General features: G+C 34.8%; 1 protein-coding gene and 1 pseudogene across 11 annotated transcripts in view; both read right to left on the reverse strand.

Moving 5' to 3' along the window:
* PDLIM5 (PDZ and LIM domain 5) overlaps positions 1 to 26,257 on the reverse strand; it is a 241,396-nt gene that overhangs the window by 206,873 nt on the left and 8,266 nt on the right. The window lies entirely within an intron of this gene.
* LOC143668519 (small ribosomal subunit protein eS1 pseudogene) lies at positions 11,952 to 15,144 on the reverse strand (annotated as a pseudogene).

Here is a 26,257-nt window from a genome sequence, read left to right on the forward strand (position 1 = left end):
ACTTAAAGAGACAAGACATTTGTACCTTCTTCTGCTCTTGTAAAGATTACTGCCAAGAGTCTCTATCAAGTAACAGATTCCTGTTAGACATGTATTCACTATGTGATTCTGTCCTTACTTCTTTTCTTTCCTTCCCTGTATCCCCTCCTACTTAATAGCAGACATTCATGGGAGGGGAATCCTCTTGCACTCAGCTAAACTCTCTTTTATCTGGCCACCTAACTAATCACATGAGGCTTCAATAAAACTATGCATGACAGCTTATCTTTCAATAGGTCTATATAAGCATAACTTCCGCATGTCTCAGTAAATATTAGGAATACACAGCTTGTCCTGTACACAACCGCATACAATTATAATGGCTCTCTCCCCAAAATTCTTACAGCACTCTTTCTTTCATCCTCTATTATCGCATTTCTATGCTCTGCTGAAATTCATTTGCTTTTTAAGTCTGTATCCTCCACTTGACTGATCAACGGCATATCTTATTCATGTTTGTGTCCCAGAATCTATCAGATTCACCAAATGAATGAAATGTACATTTAATTTTCCAATAATAATAGAAAGGAGTACTCCACAGAAATCAAATTTTGCTAGAAAAACATACAAAAATGCCTTCCAGTCATTATTTTATTAATTAGATACATGAAAACTTAAAATAAAACAATGAGTCCTTATTACTAAATGTTTATTAAAGATTATACTACTGGGGGTGGGCCACAGTAGCTGAGCAGGCAGAGTTCTTACCCGCCATGCCGGAGACCCGGGTTCAATTCCCGGCGCCTGCCCAGGCGAAAAAAAAAAAAGATCATATTGCTAAAATGGAAAAAAACGACAGTAATGTGAACTCACAAAGTAATTTATTTTGTAAACTTTCTTAAATACTGTTTTCACTTACACATTATCTAACTTTGTTCTCAAGAAACTTCTGAAACAATTATATCAATTTACAGTAAAAATAACTGAAGCTTAGTGATGTGAAATAACCCAAGGTTACATAGCTTAGCTAGTAAAGAGCACTGAGTCTAGAACATGACTTCAAATCCAGTGCCTATAAGACAGATCTCTATGTGGATCTCAGTCTCTCCTCTGACTAGTATGTGTCTATGGACAACTGGCATGATTCCTCTAGTTCCCCTCAGTTTCGTAGTCTGTAAAATCAGAATGCCAATATCATAGATTAACATGAAATACTAACAAGAACGTATGTGAAAGAGCTCAGAAAATTATTCACAGCATATTTATACGGGTGTATGTATGAGTGAATACATATATTGATATATAAACAAGGATAATCCTTATATATAGAACATAGTTAAATATATTGATGTATACAAAATAAATTGATAAATTCTAATTCCCCATATGTTCATATTTTCAAAAAAATCATTTCATTGAAATGTTTCTCCAAACATTTTTAGAAACTTAAAGCAATCACTATTTCCTTAATTTTATTATCTTTAAATTTCACTTCCCCTAAAATTAAAGAAATCCTATTCAACAGGGAAAAAAAATTATTTTCAACCATGACTTAATCCCATTTATCAACAACAAGCTAAAGATTTTAGAATATAACAATATAGAAGCAGGGTCGTGGTTTTTGTGCTTCCTGTATAAAATTACATGCCACACATAACAGAATTTGAACCTAAAAGATAAAAAATGCTGCGCTTGCTAGACCATTGATCTCAGACCAGTAGCACAGCTCACTAGCACTGTGTTAGTAAAACCATACTTTGCACAGAATGTACCTTGTTTCTAGACGCATGCAGGAAATGTATTTAAGGTTTCAAATTGGTCCCTCTGGGATTAACTGATTAGATTTCAACACAGTAGGGGAGTGAAAGGAATAAGGAAAGGAAGTAACATTAATATTAAAGCACTGTTTTCTAATATATTCAGGATGATTTTTAGATGGTACAGAGATGTTGATTTTTATTTTAATAGTTACATTTATATTAGCATATATTTAAAAATATAACAAAGATATTAATTTCATGATTTCATGAGTGTGAACACTAGAATAATAATAAAGTACAAAATTTGGTTTTAAAAGCAGGGCAATGATCATGAAGGTAGAAAGCAAATGACAAACCTGGGATATGACAAACATCACAAACATGGTAAATAAATGACAAATCTGGGAAACACTGATGTTGAACCATCTCTATTTTTTCTATAGTAAAGTCATCCATCAAAAGTGCTTTATTTAACACAAAGGACACAGTTTCTTCAACTTAAAATTGCAAGAAGTAAAAAACTATGGAAGAGGAACTCAGACATCAAAACAAACTTAAGAAATGCATCAACCAACCCCAAAGTATGGGCCTTATTTGGATCCTGTTTTAAACAGGATATTAACAACATATACACACCCCTGCACACAAGTCTAAAAGATGACAATTAGGAAAATGAAAACACTGACCAAATATATGATATTGTGAAACTGTTAATTTTTTAGACGTGCTAGTGGTATTATAATTATGCTATTTAAAAACAGTTCTTTTAGAAAGACCTACTGAGGTGACTGGATGAAATGATATGACAGCTGTTGCTTTAAAAGTATTCAGAAGTGAGGGAAGGAATCAGTGAAAACAGATTAAATAAAACTGGTCATACATGATTGTCTTACTGGGGTTTTATATTTATATGGTATATAAACACATCCTGAATTTCAGAGTAATTTCCAAATGTGTTCCTTTTTTATTTTTTGTAAGATCAACTTAGTCTGTTATGGAGGTTTTAAACTATATAGATGTTTGGCTGTTGACCCAACAGATTATATAATTTTCTAAATAAAGAAGCAAGAGCTAATATAAACAGTAAAAATAAATACATACATATTTCTAAAAAATAAAATTGGTCAGTACTGCTCAACCTCAATGGTGGGCATTTTGGGCTCATTATATTATTGAATTTTTATACATTTGAAATTTTCCACATTAAAAAATTTAAATTTGCTTTAGTAAGTTTTTAATTAATGCCAATTATACATAATTTAAAATTGGAATTGGAAATCGGTCACAAAAAAATCTCTTCAAAAGTAAACACCACAACTTGCCATTTAATAAATTCGTCTTTTTAAAAGCCAAAAAAAAAAGTAAACACCACAGGTTAGTTATTCAGAATTTTTTTCTGATAATGCATTTTTATATATATCTTCTTTCCTCATTCACCTTCCCACAAAACCCAATAATTTTTAAAATGCTGTTAACTGTTCTAATGCCACTGTTCAAATACTTCATAATAATACACTATATTTCAGAAGCAAATAAAACAAAAAGGGATGCCCTTTCTATTTAGATATTTTCAGAATTCCAGCAATTTTATCACAAGTCAATGAATTCATCAAGGAAAAAGGTAAGTAGTTAATAAGTAAGTAACCTATCCTTTCCTTTATCTTGACATTTTGGCTTTTACTTTTCTATTAAATTTGGATAATGTTCCATACCACAATTACCAGATTAATGTAATTATAGCAACTTATTTCTTTGCCCTTCTTTGGCCTCTCTGTATGACAGAGAAGTATATTTCCCAGGCTCCCTTGCTTTCTGGCTTCTGAACAGGTCTCACCAATGAGAGAAGTAATAGCAGAAGCCTATAGGGCAGAAGGAAGGAGAAAGTCTTCATATTTCTTCCCTTCTTATACATCTCTTCTACGGTTCCTCTCATCAGTCAGTCCCTGGTTCCACAGTGACAGATCAAAGTAGACAGCCCCCTCCTCATTCTAGCTCCTATATGATAGCCTCATCATGTGGGTGAATGACAGCAAATCATAACCACAATGAGATACCATTTCGTACCCACTAGAATGGCTATTACTAAAACAACAGAAAAGTACAAATGTTGGAGAGGATATGGAGAAATAGGCACCCTTGTGCACTGCTGATGGAAGTGTAAAATGGTGCAGCCACTGTGGAAGACAGTTTGGCAGTTCCTCAGAAAGTTAACTATAGAATGACCATATGAATTGGCAGTTCCACTTCTAAGTTTGTACCCAAAAGAATTCAAAACAGGGACTTGAACAGATATTTGCACACTGATGCTCATAATAGCATTATCAATTCACAAAAGATGGAAGCCACCCAAGTGTCCATTGATAAATGGATAAATAAAATGTGGTATATATACACAATGGAATATTATTCAGCCCTAAAAAATGAATGAAATTCTGTTACATGCAACAACATGGATAAGCCTTGAAGATATCATGTTGAGTGAAAGCCAGACACAAAAGAACAAATACTGTATGATACGGATCATATGGTACTAGAATAAAAAAAATGTTAAATCCATGTAACTGCATATATTAGTTTGTTAATGTGGTTGGAATCAATATATAAGAAATGGAATGGCTTTTAAAAAGGGAATTTATTGCATTACCAATTTACAGTCCTAAGATCATGAAAATATCCAAATTAAGGCACTAACAAAAGGTTGCATATAAACAAGAAAGACTGATGTTGTCCAGAATACCTCTGTCAACTGGGAGGGCACCTGGCTGGCATATGCTGGTCCTTTGCTCCTAGGCTCCATTGCGTTCAGCCTCTGTTTCCTGTGGGGGATTCCTCACTTGGCTTCTCCAAGATTGGGTTTTGTTTCTTGGCTTCCTTTGGCTGTCTCCAGGCTCTGGCTTGTTTAACATATGGGAAGGCAATTGGAGACATCTGCCAGGCACTGAATCTCCAAACATCTGGGTTTCATGTTGATACTGTCAGCTCAGTCACTTCTGTTCTCCAAGTATCTGTATCTGAGGTTTCTCCAAAATGTTTCCCCTTTTAAAAGGCCTAGTAAACTAATCAAGACCCACCCTGAATGAGTAACATCACCATTTAATCAAAAAGCAACATCCACAACTTAGTGTGTCACATCTCTATTGAAACAGTCCAATCAAAGTTTCCCACCCTAAACAACAGGTCTGGCCCAACAAGACCGGATAAGGATTAAAACACGGCTTTTCTGGGGTATAAATATTTTCAAGCCAGCACAGTGCACAACAGTGAACTCCAATTACACCATGAACTCTATAGTTAACAGTGCAATTATTAAAGAGTGGCTTCACTGAGCCCCCAGTCTTGGGGGTTGTTCACATCAAACTTAACCCAACAAAGGATAGGTCAAGTCTACTTAAAATTAGGCCTGAGAGTCACCCCCAAGAGAACCTCTTTTGCTACTCAGATGTGGCCTCTCTCTCCAGTCAACACAACAAGCAAATTCACTGCACCCCCCCCCCCCATCTACGTGGAACATGACTCCCAGGGGTGTGGACCTTCCTGGCAACATGGGACAGAAATCCTAGAATGAGCTGAGACTCAGCATCAAAGAATTGAGAAAACCTTCTCAACCAAAAGGGGGAAGAGTGAAATGAGACAAAGTGTCAATGGCTGAGATTCCAGAGTTGAGAGGTTACCCTGGAGGTTATTCTTACGCATTAAATAGACATCACCTTGTTAGTCAAGATGTAATGGAGAGGCTGGAGGGAACTGCCTGAAAATGTAGAGCTGTGTTCCAGTAGCCATGTTTCTTGAAGATGATTATATAATGATATAGCTTTCACAATGTGACTGTGTGATTGTGAAAACCTTGCATCTGATGCTCCTTTTATCTACCTTATCAACAGACGAGAAAAACAAATGGAATAAAAATAAATAATAGGGGGAACAAATGTTAAGATAAATTTAGATTGAAATGCTAGTGATCAATAAAAGGGAGGAGTAAGGGGTATGGTATGTATGAATTTTTTTCTGTTGTCTTTTTATTTCTTTTCCTGAATTGATGCAAATGTTCTAAGAAATGATCATGATGAAGAATATGCAACTATGTGATGATATTATGAATTACTGATTATATATGTAGAATGGAATGATCATAATATAATAAAAAAAAAAGATGCCTTCATTTATTGTAACAAATGTGCCACAGAAAATGCCAGGTGTTAATAACAGCATAATGTTTTGTTTTGCTAAAGCTGCCAGAATGTAATATTCCTGAAATGGATTTGCTCTTAGAAAAGGGATTTATTAAGTTACAAGTTATAATTATAAGGCCGTAAAAATGTCCAATTTAAGACACCAACAAGAGGATATCTTCACTCAGGAAAGGTCAGTAGAGTCCAGGATTTCTCTGTCACATAAGAAAGTACATGGAGACATGCGCTATCCTTCTCTCCAGGTTTCTGGTTTCAAATGGCTCTCTCAGCATCTCCAAGTATCTGTGTTTCTTGGTTTCATCCCTCAGTCCTGTTTCGGCTCTCCGAGCATCTGTCTTTCTCCAAAATGTTTCCCTCTTAAAAGACTCTAGGTGGATTAAGACCCACCTTGAATAGGCAGAGTCAATCTCCATGGAAACAACCTAATCAAAAGGTCCCAACCAATAACAGTCTGTACCACAAGATTGGAGTAGAAGAACATGGCTTTTCTGGGGTACATAACAGTTTCAAACCAAAACAAATGGTACATAGGAATCCTGTATTTTATGCATGACTAATCTGCAAACCCAGAACTTCTCCACTTAAAAAAAAATGTTTTCCGATTAAAACACCTGGAGTGTTCCTATTTACCTGACTGGACTCTGATTCATTTAGTTCCCAAATCAAGATTGAATGGTAGACATCAAAGGAAGAGATAGATAACTCAAAGTAATGCTTACTGAATCTTACTTTTCTAGGGGGGAGAAAAAAGCATTAAAACACAAAAAATTGAGATGTATAAATCACGCATGATCTAGAATCACTGAGTACTAATGATCCTTATATATATATCCTCAGTGACCAGATTTATGTAAAACGTGATCAGGGAGACTAAAAGTAATGTTAACAACAAATGTAATTAATTAAATTAAAAGATGGTTGCTAAAATGTTTGTTACAAAATTTATATTTTGACTAGTGCATTTCCTAATATAACTTATGTAGACAGTTTGATTGAAGACCATAAGTACTTGGAATTTCAGGTAGGACATGAGATTTGTTGGTTTGTCCAGAGTGATGCCCTGATGAATCCCAGAGTGATTCGATCAGTGAGTGGAAAAGTATTTGCAAAGCCCCCTTCGGGGAATGGGGAGAATGGGGAGAAATACAACTTCCCAAGTTGAATTCTTGATATTCTCACAAGCAGTGTGGACAGCCAAAGCTATCGGCTGAGCCCCCAGGCTTGGGGTTTGTTCATATGAAACTTAACCCCACAAAGGATAGGTCAAGTCTACTTAAAATTTTGGCCTAAGAGTCACCCCCAAGAGAGCCTCTTTTGTTGCTCAGATGTGGCATCTCTCTCCAGCCAACACAACAAGCACTCTCACCACCCTCCCCCTGTCTATGTGAGACATGACTCCCAGGGGTATGGACCTTCCTGACAACATGGGACAGAAATCCTAGAATGATGCTGAGACTTGGCATCAAAGGATTGAGAAAAACCCTAGAACGAGCTGAGATTTAGCATCAAGGAATTGAGAAAACCTTCTCGACCAAAAGGGGGAAGAGTGAAATGAGACAAATTGTCAATGGCTGAGAGATTCCAGAGTCGAGAGGTTGTCCTGGAGGTTATTCTTATGCATTAAGTAGATATCACCTTGTTATTCAAGAGGTAATGGAGAGGCTGGAGGGAACTGCCTGAAAATGTAGAGCTGTGTTCCAGTAGCCGTGTTTCTCGAGGATGAATGAATAATGACATAACTGTCACAATGTGACTGTGTGATTGTGAAAACCTTGTCTCTGATGCTCCTTTTATCTACCTTGTCAAGAAATGAGTAGAACATATGGAATAAAAATAAATAATAGGGGGAACAAATGTTAAAATAAATTTAGTTTGAACTGCTAGTGATAAATGAAAGTGAGGGGTAAGGGATATGGTATGTATAATCTTATTTTTTCTGTTATTGTTTTATTTCTTTTTCTGTTGTCTTTTTATTTCTCTTTCTGAATTGATGCAAATGTTCTAAGAAATGATGAATATGCAACTATGTGATGATATTGAGAATTACTGAATATATATGTAGAACAGAATTATATGTTAATGTTCAATGTTAAAAAAAAAAAAAAAGATGGTTGCTGATACAATGACCATACTATTAAATGATCTTTGGTTCTGGCCTCCTCTCAAACTCTGAACTTTTCCTTCCTTCCCTTTTTTCCTAGGGATATTTCCTCTGGGAGAAGGAAAAATTCAAAAGTTGGTGGAAGCCAGTGGAAAGTTTTATACAGAAGCTTGAAAATCATACTTACATCAACTTTTGTCAGTATATTTCTGCCAGGATTAAAAAAAAAAATCAAAATCAAAGTACAGACAAATATCTAAACATTTTGATAAAGGTGAGTCAGAATAGATAAATAGGTTGTATGAGAAAATAATATAAAAATGATTTAGTTTTCATCATGCTTGCTTTGAAAACAATCAACTACACAAAGATCGTCTTATAAAATTCCCTTTAAAGGCCTTTAAAAGCCATTTCAATTAACCAATAATGAGAAAGAAAACGTTAAACAAAAACAAAGAATTAACATACATTTTTAAAAACTGAAAGACACCATTTGTCTTTATTAATCACTGAACCTATAAAATTTCAACCAATGGCCTAGCATTCCTGCTCACAGCCTAAATGCTTCATGCCTGACTAAGCCTCACCATGACCTTTAGTGTAATATTACACTAAACCATATTTTCCTGATCATGGTAACTTTCTTTAACTCAAGCCCTGTGTGGCTATCAAGAGCAAAACAGGCATAAAAATTAGTCACAAACTCAAATATATTTAAAATGCAGATCCGGCTTTGGCCTTCCTAGCCTCTACCACCACAGCTCTATGATTTGTCCCTCACGTTTTGCCATGGGGGCAAGCACTTTGCCATGGATGCGAAGGAAAAAGAATGCAAGAAAAAGAAGGAGATGAACTCTGGGCCAGCTTCCTCAATGATGCAGGATCAAAATCAAAAGTTATTCCAAGTACACAAATTAAAAAAAGAGAACAGATTGGAGAGACGAGTTCAAGTAAATTGTTGGTCAGCAGAAGAGGTAGAAAAACCTAAAGACATAGAAAAAGGTTAAAATTACCAAGGTGTTTGATTTTGCTGGTGAAGAAGTCAGGGTGACTAAGAAAGTGAATGCTGCATCCAAAGAAGTCAAATCCTTCTTTGAGCAAAATGAAAAGGAGAAAGTTCAGGCTAATGTCCCTTCAGTGCTGCCCTCACCCCCTACAGGGTCAGGAGCTGTGCAACCATCACCACAATCATTTTCATCATCCCCCAGTGAAGCCCAGGGTCAGTAAGGCCTGCCCCAATTAAGATGGCAGTGTGAGATGCTTAAGGGCTCCATTTCCTCAACAGAAGCTCTGAACAACCAACAAGAATGGCAGAAACATCATTCTAAAAACTCCAGAAAGTAATTAAATGACTACAGGAATACAGCTAGTGCTGAATCAAGAAAAGGGCCACTTAAAAGCAGTAGATTCTGGTACCACTCAAGCTGGCCCCTTTCCCCATTCCTCTTATCAATCTGACTCAGACCGTGCCCATGCTCCTAGGGCTAACCCCTGGTCCCAGATCCAGGGGAAGAAGAGTAACCTTCATGCACATACTGTAGCATGTTTGTCTGGCCCAGTCTGTCTAGTGGTGGCCTGAGAGACTCCGTATCACAGAATTTACCCCACATATGGAAAACAGCTACCAAGTTCTTTTACAGAATGCCGTGAGAAATTATTCAAGTTGTGCTGCCTGGGGCAGGGGATTGCTAGCTATAGGACTTAATGCTGCCATGCTGAAGGTGCTAAGAAATGTTTCTTAAGGAAGAGGAGAAATTTCGAACCATGAACTACAAATTCCTAGGGCCACACATGCAAGCCCATGACCAAGATGCAGAAAGGAGGCCTTTATGATTTGGCCTACAGCTATTCACTAATAAGCATATATTTCTATATGAATAAGTCCTGAAAGAGAACACTGGCTCAGGTCAATCTGCAAAGACTGGGAAAGGTGCTTTTTGTTTTGTTAGCTCCTGGCATTCCAGGAGAGCTATGTCGTAACACTCGCTGGATACAAGCGTAAGGAACAGACGCCTGAGAGGCTAAATTCCAGTGATAACACATACCAAATACCAGAATGTCCAATTTTCAACAAAAGGCTACAAAACATTAAAATAAATAAATAAATAAAAAGGGAGGTGATAGCCCAAGTAAAGGAGAAAATTGAAGCATTAGAAAATGTTAATGAGGAGGACCAGATCTGGGACATAACAGACAGACTTCTTAAAAAATTGTCCTAAATATGCTCAAAGAGCTAAAGGAAAACATGGACCAAAAAATATATACTAAAGGAAACGAAGGAAATAACAGGTAAATACAGAGGGAATAGCAATAGTGATAATGAAAAGGAACCAAGAGATAAAAACCACAGGAACAGAAATTAAAAATTCCCTAGCAACAGGAGACTGGAGCTGGCAGAATAAAGAATCAGATAATAAGTAGATAAGAATATTGAAATCAGTCAATCTGAGAAGCAGAAAGAAACAAAGGAAAAAAGTGAACAGAGCTTGAGGAACCTGTCTGGCAAAACATGTCCTTCAAAAATGAAGGAGATATGGATTTTCTATTTTTTTTCCTGAAGTAATGAAAATGTTATAAAATTGATACAGTGATGAACACACAACTATGTGATGAAACTGTGAATCACTGTACACTTTGGATGATTATATGCTATGTGAACATATCTCAATAAAATTGTGTTAAAAAACGAAAAAAAATACATACTTAAAAAGAAATGAAGCCAAAACACATGGAATATAGGCCTGTTTGATTATTAACTTTTCATTGATTTTTAAGGAGGTTCATAAAACAACACTAAGATATAATTTTACAAGTATATGTAAATACAGGGCAAATTTTCTTAAAATTTTAAGGTAACATTACATTTTGTCTATTCCAGATCATTTTTAGAACCACTTGAAAATGATAAACCAAGTCACAGCCTCACTCTTTTCCTCCAAATTTTAACTTAAAAAAGCTCTATACACAAGAGAAGTCAGACCAACTCCAAATAAGGAAGTATCTCTCAGATAACACAGGCCACTTTTAATGCCTTAAATATCCTTAAACATATAAATCCAAAAAATGTTCAGTAAGGTTACAGAGTGCATCTCCAGGCTGGATTCCATGCCAAAATTCATCAACTCATTATTAACTTAAATTGCCTTTCACTGGCCCTGGACTGAGAACCTTTAAAACAATTCCCCAGATGCAGGATATATAGCAGGGCTGGCTCTACTTAAAGAAGCTATAGTCAAAGGCCACCCAAGATATGCCAAAGGCAATATGGACAGAAAAGCACTGATAAATGCCAACAGTAATTCTATCCAAATCCCTAAAACCTAAACCTCCATTTATGATCTTCCCCTCCCTTAAAAGCTTCTTTCCTCTTTTCCTAGTGATACTCTCTCTAGGGGAAGGAAAAATTCAAAAGTTGGTGAAAGTGGAGAAACAATATACAACAACAAAAAATAAGGGATAACAAAAGGTATGTATATATTGATGATGGCAGGAAATCTGAAATGTTTATACAAAGATGATCACCAAAATGTCTACATCAGTTTTCTAGATATTTGGATTTCAAGGGTGAGTGTATGTGTGCGTTTTAACTTTTTGTGGTTTCTATGAAGTTTCAGTTGTTTTGTTTTCTTCTGAAAATTATATTATATAAATTACTATTTACAAAACAGCAAGAGAGAGACTGACAATTAAAATACAATTCTTCAGGTTGTATTTTTAGGTAGGAGGAAGCAGAAAAAGAGATGCGAGTTACCTAAAAAACAAAGCAACACTTGTTCATCCAAAATAATGGAATTACAAATGACATCCAAGTGGAATGATGTGTGTTACAAAACATATAAAGGAAACAGAAGAATGATTTCACATGGTCTCCAGTAAAACCCAACACCATCTTATCCATATACGTTTACGGTATGTCTGTCTGCCTACCATCCAATGTATGAAGAATCAGGTTTTGGTACGTTCAACAGTTACTAAACTGTCAAGAGCATCCATAGTTCACACTCATGAGACATTTAGGGATGTATTTAATTTATGACATATTTTGGTTTTAGTTTAAGTATGATAAAATGTCAAGATTAAGTGTTAGCTAACTGTGATAAATATATTTCAAAGACATTAAGTGTGTGTGTTTTAAGAGAAGGTAGAACTAAATCGCTTTAGTAATCAAACTAGGAGATTTGGTTGTCAATTTTGATAAATGTTACACTGTCTTTAAATACAGAGGCTACTTCCCAGTAGATATGTTCAATTTTATTAAAATCAGTTTACTATAAGCATACCAATCCCTGATGTTAAATTATAATTCCCACAATTTCAAAGAAAATTCAGTAATAATTTGTTGCCTATTTATTCCTATTTAAATGCCATTAAATTTTTTTTGCAGTTTCAAGAAAAAAGTTTTAAAAATATGAACCTGTAATACTTGTAAAAATTAATAACTATAAATCCATCACTTTCTGGAAACCAAATTAAAGTCACCAATTTGTGGAATCCTCTGTTACATGACACACTTTTTTTTAATCCAGCAGATCAAAATGCTGCTGTTCCTTTCCTATTGGTTTTTATTTTAAATATCTTCCTTTTGAAAGAAAGACTGTGACTTTATTTAAGAAAAAAAAAATTTAATCCTAATACAAATAATAATCATTTAGGGGGGAAAGCCAAATTTGACCATGAAATTCAAGAGTCTGTGCATAAAAAATCCAAATTATCAAAAACCAATGAGCACAAGACCTTATTTAAACAGGCTGCTAAATCAACTTTTAAACTTTGTTAAACCAAATATTTGCTTCACTAAATCAATGAAAAATAGGTCTGATTTTTTAATTCTTTGTTACCAACTCCAAATGCTTATATTTGAAGCACTGCAATTATATTAGATTTACAAAGTAGCTCTCAAGTAGATGAAATCCTTCCTTTATACGAAAAAAAATTCTGTTTACAACATTTCTTGCCTCTCCTTCAGGCAAAAAAAAAGGAGGAGAAAGATTTTACTGATTATCAAACGTTTAGTTGAAACTACAGATAATTGTCTAGAGATAATAAAACTTAAGTTGTAAGGGGAATAAAGACTAATAATGATAAATAAAAACACTTTGGAAAACTGCTTCTCCCCAGGAAGATAAGTATTTCTATTTAAAATTTCAAAAAAACACAGTTTAATGTCTATGGCAAAAGTCAAGACAGACTATTGTTACGAGTTCACCAGGTAAGTTAGCTGACTTCAAAGGTCATTCAACACAGGTGTAAATGAAATGTTTTAATTATCATCCACTGTAAGGAAACCAAGGCTTCCAGGAAACATTTTTGAAAGCAAAACTTAAAATTCAGTTTCAAATGTTACCCAATAATTCCCTAAGCAGAATAAAGCATTTTACATATCAGTATAAATCTAAAACTCTGGTTGTTACTTCAGTGATTACCCAACAAATTATCAGCCTCCATTTTCTAAGCTGAAAAACAAAAGTACAGTCGGAATCTCTGGGTAAAAACAAAAAATAACTTTATCTCTTCTTTATTTTAAAAGTGAATGTTATTTATTATAAGGGTGAAGGCTTGAAATTCAACGTCATTGCCATTCCATAAAAGGTTTTGTCACTTAACTATATATTTAATCTGACCCCTCTTCTCATTTATAATCAGTTACCCTTCCTGTATATAAACAACACTAAGATGAAAATACCAATATTTACAACCTTTTAAACCTCAAAATACTATTTTAAAGTAACATTAGTTGTAAATAAAAGAACACTGCAATGGTTAACTTTTCAAACTTCAGAGAAATATTTACTGTGTACCAAAAAGAAACCAAAAAGCTCTCCTTGGGCGGGCCACAGTGGCTTAGCAGGCAGAGTTCTCACCTGCCATGCAAGAGACCAGGTTCGATTCCCAGTGCCTGCCCATGCAAAAAAAAAACTCTCCTTATGTGGACAAGACCTTATTTAAATCTAAGGACAAAACACTATTGTGATGCCATACTATGGTACTTTAATAGTAATTAATCTTGGGAAATAACGACCCTCAACTCTCTAATATCATCTCCTTAACACTCTCCCCGCATTCTGTCTACTCTGGCCACTAAAGCTGCTGTTCCACAAACATGCCACACAAACACTCACCTCGGGTCTCTTGCCATTTGCCCAGAATGCTCCTCCCCCTACTTCATCCACATCTCTGCTCAAATGTCATCTTATTCCCAAGATCTTATTTGTTTGCCTTATATAAACTTCTAACTCCCATTTGACCACCATTCCTTTTCTCTATACTCCTTTGTTTTGTCCCACAACATTTTTTATTCAAATAAGACTTTGTCACTTTTAAAAGTCTGAATTTTAAACAGATTCATGGACTGGTGGCTCATATCCATCAGCACATTCTACTTTAGCACCCATTTCATCTCCAGCTGCTTTTCTTGAACTATTACCTTCACTGTGCAGTGCCATGAATTTTCCCAATTCAAACTTGCACTTCTTCATCATTTTTACTTTTCTAATACACCACGGAGAGGATAGATTGACAAGCTTTTTCTATGTCTTTACCAACGTTGTATAGAATCAGTTTATTGAACATTTCTTTCAAGTCATTTGTCTGCACCTCTCGGGTTATGACTCCCATCATCTTCCAGATTTGGCAGGCCTGTTGGTGTTGAGCGTAAGAGGTCTTCTGAATTTCATTGTTGCGTTTTTTGGTTAAAGCCAACACAGAACAGACGAGGCAAATAATCATCAGTAATTTTGACATTAACATGGGCTTCAATCATGGTCTGCTATTTTTTGACCATGGAATACATTTTGTCATGGATAAGATCCATGCCATGGAAATGGGCTAGGCATTTTTTGCCCTGCATATCCTTAGTAATTAGCTTGAATTTTATAACTGCAACTTCATCATTCTGCAGATTAGCAGGGCTCACTTCAAAAACACAACACTTACAGCCATCAGATGCAATTTTGGTTCTCTGGGCCCCTTTAATTAGTGCTTTAACAATGTATCTTATATTAAATATTGCCGGTGCCTTCACATCACACCAATCCTTCTTAGGAAATGATCAACCACTTTCTCCTTGGCTCTTTTTTGCCACCTTTTCTAAGGTGCTTTTCTTGCCAACCGTCATGGTGCCACTCAGGGAATCAAAAGGCTGTCCATAACATTTTATCACTATTTTTATTTATTTACTGTCTCTTCTTCACCCCCAAAATATAAGTTTGGGAAAGCACAGACTTTATTTTACTTACTGCTGTGGTCTCTAGTACCTAGAAGAGTATCTGGCATAATACAAATGTTCAGTAAAAATTTGTGGAACGAGTAAATGAACCAATGAATGAGCAACAATGATTTAAATTTATTTATGTGGCTGAAGTTCAGCATCATTAAATTTTGTATTTTGTAAAATTCATAGAGCTTATAAATGGTATGACCACATATAGATCTCTTAATTTTGTTCATAGATGAATGCATTTGGGTTAGGCACACTTTCCAGCTCCAGCTGGCTGTGGCCAGGGAAGCAAGATGACACTGTCAGGAACATGGAGACCAACATACACAAACTGTTAGCTCTGCAAAACTCCTGGTAAGAGATAGTACAAATGGAAGACATGTTGCTTAGTTTGCCTAACTGAAGGTACTACCATGTCAATCCTCTTCAAGAGTTTATGCCAGATGGAAGGAAATGCCTACTCATTCAACAAATAATTATTATCCACCTACTATAAAAGGAGATACTTCATGAAATCATTCAATTAAAACTGCAATACGTGTGTGTAGTGTATATGTTTGTACAATGAAAAAGGAGCCTCTAAAGAATGCTAAGTAAAACCTACAAAAAAGAAAACTAGAATTGAATTTTGAAGATTACGTTATCTAAGAAGTGATGGATCTAGAAATATTATTTCAATAATAGCATCAAAACTGCTTCAACTAGATGCTACCAGTAAATATTTATTACTATAGGGTAACCTTTATTTAGAAAGTTTACTCCAAACTCATAAGAAAATTATTCTTTATGTGAATTTATAAAAAGCTGACCTAAAGAATGAAGTTACACCATATCAGTAAGGCATTAGGATTTTCTACTGCAGACCTACAGCTATAAGACAGTGATGACATTTAAATACATTAATAATGTATTTAAAGGCTGAAAATCTGATTTTACTGGAGTGTCAACTGTCAGCTTTCTTGTATTTTATGTTAACCCTAATCAAGTGACCTCTCTGAAAGGTTTAGAAATGAAAAACTTATCAAATCAAAAAAATTCCCTCCACGTGAAATAATAAAAGGGTCACAATTAACATAACTCTTGACATTGGGTATATACAACCGATCAACAGACAAAAACACTCTTTTCAAAACTGGACACATTTTTTTAATCTTTTTTTTTTTTTCAGATCCACTGATCTAACCCAGAATAAACATCCTAAAACTCACTTTATCTTTGAGGCAGACTCTAACAAACGTGTTACCAGCATATTTGTAAACAACTCCTAAATGTGTATGGAACATTTCTTTATTAAAGTAGAAAAGGTCATAACATCACAAGGAAATAAAAACGGAAGCCATCTGGGAAAGAAGCTGCTTCATAAAGTGAAAATAAAGAAATTTAAAAGAACACAAAGTAGAAAAAATGTTCTACTTTATGGAAATAATAATGGAAAAATAATGTGTTATGTAACTATAAATAACTTAAAAAAAAACCACATTAAAATGAGTGCTTTACTTCCAACTAGTCACCTTTGAAGACTGTATACTAATCCTTCACTTGAGAAATTTTTAGAATTCTTCCCCTCAAATTTCCATCACAAACAATTTAAGGATGCATGGGTGATTCAGTGGTAGATTGCTGGCCTTACAGGCGGGAGACCGGGTTTGATTCCCAGACCATGCACCACCACCCCCCCCAAAAAAAAACAATTTAAAATACACATTAGTCTGTAAATATAGTAAGATCACAGTAATAGTAAGGAAACCTACTTTCTCTATTTCAACTCTATTCCAAAGGTGCCAGAATACCTTTCAGATCCCCAGTTGTCCATAATTGCCTTCAACTTTATCCTCCTCACTATCGTCAACCTCCTTATTTCTCATTCTTATACCTCCCCTCCCTCATCTTACTCCACTTTCCTCCTTGCTTACTGCACTCCTTCAACTCAGTCCTCTTTGCTATTCCTTGAATATTCCTTGTCTATTTACTGACTCAATGTCTCTGCACTTATCGTTTTCTATGCCTTTGTTTTTCTGACTCTTCCCAACACTTGGCCTCTTATTCGTAAATAATACAGTCTCAGTGATAATGGACCTTCCTTGACAGCTCAGTCTAAAATAAAACCCTTACCTCCTGATACCCACCACCACATCCTGTTATTCTCTATTATATCACCTTGTTAAATTACATTACTTATTTATTTACTCGTAAGTTACAAGTCCCCCTTATAGAATATAAGGTCCATAACACTAAGGATTTTATTTTGCTTACTTCTGTACTTTCAGTGTCTGAAATAGTGCCAAGCACACTGTACATACTCAACAGAGATACTAAATAAATTACTCAATCCCCAGGTGTAGATGTTGGTATAGCAAATTCTGTCCACTACTGCTTCATCGGTGTCTCCTCCACAAATTCTATAGCTCCTGGTCTAAAACCTTGACACAGTATGTACAGTCTAGGTCTGTATATACGTCACTGTGATCTTTTCCTTTCCTACAACTAATTACATATACGTCCTCTCCTACAACCAAGCTCCTTCCTACATCCTATATGCCCTTATGTCAGAAAAGAGAGAACCACACTCACTACCCAAGGCCTGGAGTACACAGGTAAGAAATGAATAAATACGTATTGATAACACCCTCCCTTCTCAGGGCTCTGGCATAAATCCTTTAGAAAGGCAGTAACAGAAGACAATACCAAGAGGACACACCTTGCTGTGCCTAAAATTCACCCAATTCTCCTAAAAAAAAAAATAGTAAATATTAAAATATCCAAGGACTAAGCTTAAATACACCTCATTTATCTCTTTCCTGAATTCATTCCCATGAGGCTCCTGGATCTTTCCTGCAAACAGCACATATACATAAACACTTGCCCCTCCTTAGGTTCACCTAAACTCCATATATGTCCAGACAAGTCTGAGTGTGCAAACATATAAAGCATAGACCAGGTTTTGTTTTGTTTCTCTTTTTAAGCAAAAGAGAGAGATACTGTAAAAATTTCAAGCATTACCAAGCAAAAAGTAAAAGTTCCATCAAGTCCATTGCCCAGAGCAGTTTCTAAACTCCATACTATCCAGTCACATAAAAAAAGTTCCCTTATTTAATAACTATTATTTCTGCATTGGTCTTAACATATCTGGAGTATTAGGTCCAGTTCTGGGAGTCACGCATAAAGAGATATTTAAAAGCTGAATTACTTCTTTCAATGGTAAATGCTCAATGGGGTGAAGAGAGGCAAACTGTCATAAGAAGAACATTTGGGAAAATATGGCTTTCTACAGAATATTCACAACCCAACGGACTGGCAATATAATTCATTCAACTATTCAAGAGGCTGCAATTTAAGAGAAGCTTATCTATTTTGTACAATGCACTAAAGGACAGAAGTAGAACTGTTAAGTCAAACATATGAAAACTGTAGTAAAATTGCTGACATACAGGAAGACTTTGTACTTTAGGAGCCAGGGGGCTATTATAAAATGTGACCTCTGGGGCATTTCCTACAAACATAAACCCTGATTATCATTAAAACAAGAAATTCTATCAAATGTTTCCATCAATTAATTCCAAGTAGCAATTCATATACAATAGCAAAACAAATTTAGAAGAAAAGTGATTGCAACTGCAACTCAGCTTTCCATTTTTTCCTCTATTATCATTGTGATCATCAATCAGCATTTATTGAAAATATACTGAGAATTCTAATTCTAAATCCTGAGTAAATAAGACCCAGAGTATAGGTTTTCTTTCTGACAAGAGGTTCATAATTTAGCAACGTATATGACATCTATCTATATCTATTTAAACTATACTCTTTTGTGCATAAACTATACTGCTGTGAAATCTAATATGGTGACCAAAAATATGAACCGATCTCTGATCCAAGTCCTTAAAAGACTGTAACTAGTTCTTTTTAACTTAAATATTACCATTTTAGCTTAATCATAAAATGCAAAACAAAATCTAGCATAGCCAAGGCATTCTCCAGAAGTCTTTGGTAAATTTAATATTCATGAAGTATACCAACTTCAAAGTCCTAAAAATCTTTCATTTGTCGCAAAGGGGCTTATGGCATCATTAATAGAAGTAAAGACTGATGTCATGTATTAGTAAAACTGCCATTTATTTAAAAAAGAATTTGACTCATGGTGACTGATCTATGAAAAATGAGAAGAGACTAGTGTTTGGGGAAATCAGATCTATCACATTAGTCAATGGCAGTTCAGATTCAAGTAACTTAGCCTTAAACTTTTTGCTGAAATAATCTAAGCAAGTAACAAAATTTCCACTTAAAAAATCATTTTTTAAAAAGCAAAACTACATATGGTTCCTAAACATTAATGTTCAAAACGGAATCCAACTGCTATGAGAAACCCTTGTAAAGTCTATTAAAGATATAAAAAAGGTTTATAGATTCCCTACAGGTTGTGAATTCAAAGACTGGCACATGACCCTCGAATATAAATTTATAAAAGTTCATCGAGGATTTTAATGAACAGTTTGGAAACCAGTGATTTTTTTTTCTTCAGCATTTCAATATCCTCATGTTTACAGGTCTGATTCTTCAAGCTTCTATTCTCTTTCAAACACACACAAACGGCTGTTTCTAGTGAAAGCTATCATCTAGTCCCAGAAAAAAGGATATTATGGTTAAAAGCATTACTACTTAACTGGTTTCAAATGCTGACTGTAATTATTAGTAACTTTAAGCCTGTTACTTAAACTTCCCTGTCACTTAGTCTCTTCATCTGTGAACCAGAGATGTTAAATTGTACTACCCCATAGGGCTGTTGTGAGGATTAAATAATTGAACATGTGCAAAGTACCCAGACTAGGGCCTATCTAATAACAATGGCACAGGAACTGTTTTAGCATATTCTCATTATTATTATTATTTAATATATGAGTTTAGAAGAAAGGAGATCCAAGTGAGCAGGAGTAGTCATACATTTCAAAGAGCTCCTGATATGGGAACTGCGCCTTGAAGAATGAATAAAAGGCTTTAAAGATGATTAGAAGAAATAAAAGGAGAATAAAGAGAACAAGACATCAGGGTTCAAAATGGGGCACTAATGGACTTTATCAATTGTATACAGCATGCTCATTTATATGCAGCCTCGAATGCCAGGCATAGGAGCTAAGCAATAATGCAACAGGTAATGGGAAGCTCTTATAACTCTTAAATAAGGTTTAATATATTAAAGATAGGATATACTAGGCTGGGCAAGTACCAGGCATGAGAATGAGAAATGACCTAAGAATGGATATACACCATTGATGGAATCTGGAAGCATTCCTGTACTAAAATATCAAAGTATGACTCTGAAAATTGGATGCAAAATAGAATCTTCCAGAACAGCAGAAGAACATATGAACAACAAAGACATACCCAGTATAAAAAGATTTAAAAAAAAAAAAAAACTATATGTAGGATATTTGGAAGTTAGCATAGAGATACTTCACAGGAATGGCTGAAATCATGAAAATTACATATGCAAAACTGCTTGTTTTTATATATAAACTTCTTTCTCTGGAACATCTCCAAGGGGTACTAATTAAAGGGTGCAGTTTTCTGTTTTTTTTTTCAAAAGGAAATTTGTCCTCCACTATCTATTTCCAAGAAGAAAAATACTTTCAGAACACATCCACAATTTACTCTGGCTAGCATTATACAAGCCTTACTAAATTTCTTAACTTCCCCATCTCTAAAAATTAATCTCTCAGAAATCATTTCAAAAATATTGGCTATTAATAGGATCTTCAACCAAAACATAACACTTAAAGCTCTGATCTATTCAATTGTAAATGACATTCAATTGTTAGTGTCATTAAAATAACAACTATTTCCTTTTTCAGTAAATCAGAATTTACCTATCATCATGAAGTATGGTGACCATGGTTAAATCGATTTTTGCACCCTGGGAAAAAAGCATCTAACAATTCAGAGAATTCAAATAACAATATTAATAGTGCAAATTCTTATCTAGTTTCCAACTTCTCTCATCATATTTGAAATCTGCAGTGACATACCAATGGGAAATTCCTCCTTCTCCCATTTCTAATCCCATAAAATACAAACATCCCTGGCATTCTCACTCTTTTTACCACCATGGTTATCCACATATATACTGCTGCTTAAACCCAGGTAAAATGAAGAAATATGTTGTCACAACATTAATATATCTTCACAATGCCTGACTCACTATGCTATGGAACATTATTGATCTATGACTTAAATTAAGCTCTGCTGGTCCAAAAATATTGATAATGTGGCAATTAAGTGTTAATATAACTATGCACCAGGACCATATTGAACACTTCATAATGGACAGCCTCCTTGTCACAAGAGATACTTAGAAAAGAATGAGATTCAAAACCTCACAACATATGAGACTACTAGAGAAACTCCAAAGCAATAACCTTGAATTCATTAAATGTGATTTACTTAATTTTCATAGTCTATGATAGGTCACTTTGCCAAAAACCGTTCCACAAAAAAAACAAAACAACAAAAAAGCAGTGTTCACCATGTAATTGCATGCAACATGCTAACACAGAGAGGAAAATGGTTTCAAAACAGGAAGCAAATAGTATAGATAACTATTAATCAAAACTCAGGATGAAAAAATTAAAAAAACAGCCTCCCTAATAAATTAATAACATCATTTAAAGAAGGATGACACAATTTCACTTCATGCATTCTCATGCAAAATAGAAAACAATGAAATACTTTAAAATGTAGAGAATTCTCAGTAGAATATTTGTGACTAAGTCCTGTAACAAGGAGAAAGGTAGAAATAAATCCATCTGATTGGAAAAAGATCATAGTCTGTTGAAACACTTGCTAGCACATAGGTGGAAAAACGGGCAATCTCATACTGTGGGTAGGGTATCCCTATAGAGATTTTTGGCAAAATCAATCAAAACTATAAGTGCACACACTTTGACTCAGAAATTTCATTTCTAGGAATTTATCCTACAGAATATGTGTGCAAAAATTGCATTACAGTATCAGTAAAAGCAAAAGACTAGAAACAACCTAACTGCCCTTAAATAGGGACAAAATAAATTATGATGAACATAAACTGAAGAACACAAAGCAGTTGTAAAAAAATATGAAGGGCCATGATGGATCAGCAGAGAGTTCTTGCCTACCATGCAGGAGACCCGGGTTCAATTCCTGGTGCCTGCCCATGCCAAAAAAAAAAAAAGATAACTTTACTAATGCTGGGTTAAATGAAAAAAAAAAAAAAAAAAAAAAAACTAAATATGTTAAGAAACTATTTTACTGAGGTGATTGAGGTGATAGGGCATACAGACACAGATATCTCTGAAAGTATACATAAGAAACTGCTAACAGTGGTTGCTTCTGAAAAAAAGAAATGAATGGCAGGACAACAGGAGACTTTTCCTGTATACTCTATTATATCTTTTGAATTATGAACAATACTACTTAGAGAACTTTTTTAAAACCATGCTACTTTTAAACTTTCCTATTTAAAAGAAAAACACAAACTTTAAAAGAAGGGAGAGGTGAAGACTTCTTAAGTACCAAATCCGACTCAATAAATCATTTGTATTCCTATTAGGCCCTTTAAAAATTGCCTCTTTGCTTTCTCCTTCTGTCTTATTCTTTTTCTTTCCCTCCTGTGCACTTTTCCAGTTCATTTTATTCTCCTCCATGTAGGCCTATCAGGGACATTTGTTGCAATTGCTGAGCTCGGCTTAGAGGACTAAATGCCAACAAGGCTGATAAACTTTGTTCTAGTAACTGTCCCACAAAAAGTGTGACAATATCAGTCGTAAAAGAAATTAGAGTATTTACAGAAGGGTGGGTATGACTTCACTTATACAACAGGAAAGAAAAAAAAAGAAACAAGGTCAGAGAAGATGGGTGAAGCAAACATATGAGAAATTTAATATTTACAAGTACTATAAAGAAATTTCAAACCTAACTATAAACACTCATCTAATACTGTTTCGTCCATTCATAAACATTTTATTATTTAAAAAATACTCTTAATAAAAAAAGCATCTACGTCAGAAAAGTGAGTTTCCCTCTCCATTAATTAAAAACCCACACCTGTATTCTCAACATGGCTATACTGTGGCTCTACACTTAGAATACGTAAAGAATTAGTGGCCACCATAGTCACTGTCCAATAGTTGCTTGAACTAATACTTTCTCTTTAATTCCCACATGTCATTTATATGCAAAAACATACACATAGCGTGGGAGATGAATCCCAGGGATGAGTCTGGCCCTGGCACCATGGGATCAACAATTCCATCTTGACCAAAACGGGGAAAAGAAGTGTAACTAATAAAGTATCAGCGGCTGAAAGAATTCAAATAGAGTCGAGAGGCTACATTGGCGGTCACTCTTAAGCAAGCTTCAGTTAGACACTGCTACCTACCATAACTTGCCAAACTCCAACCAAAACCATTCCAACAAATTCTAAAGAACACCTAGAGCAATATATAAAATTCCACAAAGGTTTCATGCACTAGGGTAACTTTCAAGAAACCTACAACCTCCAGCTGGATCCCTGGACCAGATAAGTCCTGAAATGCAGAGAGGCCAGCCTCACCAGAACATCAGCTAGTTCCATCTTCCTACACCATATTACTGACAGCCCCTTCCAACATGGAAAAGTTAAAATGGGCATAGCCCGAATACCCCTAAAGAGTGGGAAAGAAGGACCAAAGGTGATGGTGGAGTTAAACAGAGAAGGTAGGGTTTAACAAATGAACATGATTGCTGAATCATTAAATTGATATTTCTTTTAGTTTCCAGTATCTTAAAGAAGCCAGAAGTAAAAACCTAAAAGTGTGGAATTGTAACCCATACCACAGTCTGAAATCTGTTCTAGAACTAATTGTTGTGCTGTGCTTTGAAACTTATTGCTTTTTTGTATATATGTTATTTTTCACAAAAAAGAGCTGATTGTGAGATAAAAAGTATTTATTTCTTCTAGTCTCCTATATTCTACAGCAGCTAGAAGGAAAAATCTGAGATGATGGTATGGTAGCCCATGACAAACTTTGGATTCTGTCCTGTAACCACTTGCTGAAGGGTGCTTTGAAAACTATTGCTTTTTTCTTTCTTTTCTTTGTATATATATATTACACAATAAAAAAAGTTAAAAAAAAAAGTATACACATATCAACATTTCACATGCTAGTGTCTCGTTTTGCATGTTTATATTACATACTCAATATTTTTGCATCTCGAAAATTGAAATAAAGTCTCATACACCTAAAAGTAAAAAAATTAATCATCTTTTACAAGACGCCAAAGGAACAATTTCAACTTTTGTTTCAGACATTAACTAAATCATATCAGATTTCCCCTCCACACAGTTTTAACTAGGGGAAGGATAACATGACTAGTCTTATGGTAATATCTGAATCTGCCTAAGAACTACTGCAAACAGGATGTTACAGACAAGGCAACTGTGCTGCCTGGCCAACGACCACCAAAAGACAAGCACTTTACCTTAAAAGTTCTCAAAAATAACTAAAAATAAACTTGCAGACATCAACATTCTTCCTCAGTTTAAGTAGGTAGATATGATACCTAACTCATGGATAGGTAAAGACGTTATATGAAAATCTTGTTTTAAATACCCAGGGTCATCTTTTTTTTTTTACATTAGATTCTAAAGTCCTACATGCCAGTAAAATTCCTCTCTTTCATCAAATAACTTTCTAAAACTTCCAAAACTTAATAAAAGCTAAATAAACACCTTTTTTCTAAGACTATTAATTTATAATAAAATATACTTATAAGATTTTCATTTCTTCGCATATAATAGACCAGAGAAATATCTTCAGAATCGCCTTAAGATTCTTGACCCTTGTGATCACATATGATAGAAAACTGCCAGACAGGAAGAAAGATCTCTAAGCCCCTATACAAAAGGTAATTAATGTTTTTAAAGGCAAATTTTATGCATGAAATACACATTATGTAGTCACACTAACTAAATTATTAACTTGTTAACTTGGCATAAAGACAGGGTTGTTGGGAAGGAATGTAAAAGAAAAACACTTCGCCAAAATTATCAATGGCCCAATTATTCAAGGTAGGATGGTTCTCCCACTTCAGCTTGAGGGGACTGAAAGTTCCCTTCTGTCCCCCTTTAGGAGGGAAATAGCAGCTGGCATGTCTGAAGAATCACTGAATCATATTCACAACTTTATTTAGAGTCAAGCACTGAAAAGAAAAGCCTTAGACTTTATTCTGCACTGAAAATCAACACACAAAATGCTGACTTTGAAGTGTTCAAATTTCATCCTTCAAGGACCAGTTCAATTAATTCCTCCTCCAGGAAGCCAACACCCACCAAAAGACGTACGCCCACTGAAACTGAAAACATTTTTCTGTATCTTTGGCATTTATCAAATATTGTCTTGTGACAGGTCTTATGATATGTCTAGTATTTATTTCTTTTCTCAACAACCTTTGTACTCTGGAATACTTTGTATCTTCTTTAATGACTTCTAGGAAATATTCCTGTAACTGGTCAATGAATGAGTTCACTGAAAAGTGTTCCATGACTCTTTCTCTGTTTTGTGTTATGGTCCCAAGAAGAGCTCCAGAGACTAAGGCAACAGTAAATATCTTCTGCTTTCTAAATCTAACTAAAATTGTGTCCAAGCTTGTAACAATTTTTCCTTCCCTAATTCTTGATCAAAGTCATTATTTAAGTATTAAAATGCAACCTAATCTTTATCTATTAAAAATTGTTTACAAATTTTGGGAGGTCATCTTCAAGAAATTCAAAATACTAGCAGTTATTTAAAAAGCTTTAACATCACACATCAGCAAGTAACATACAACAGAGTATTTCAACCTTAAAATGTGGCAGATGTTATTCACAAATATATAATCGCTCTTGTAATTCCATCATGAGGAACATCAACTTGCCAAAATATGATCTTGAATTGTGTAACAATTCTATTTCTTCTTATAAAATATGAAGGCAAAAACCAAAACCCACATAGCTGCAATGATC

This window comes from Tamandua tetradactyla, chromosome 24, assembly GCF_023851605.1.
Source record: "Tamandua tetradactyla isolate mTamTet1 chromosome 24, mTamTet1.pri, whole genome shotgun sequence".
Lineage (NCBI taxonomy): Eukaryota > Metazoa > Chordata > Mammalia > Pilosa > Myrmecophagidae > Tamandua > Tamandua tetradactyla.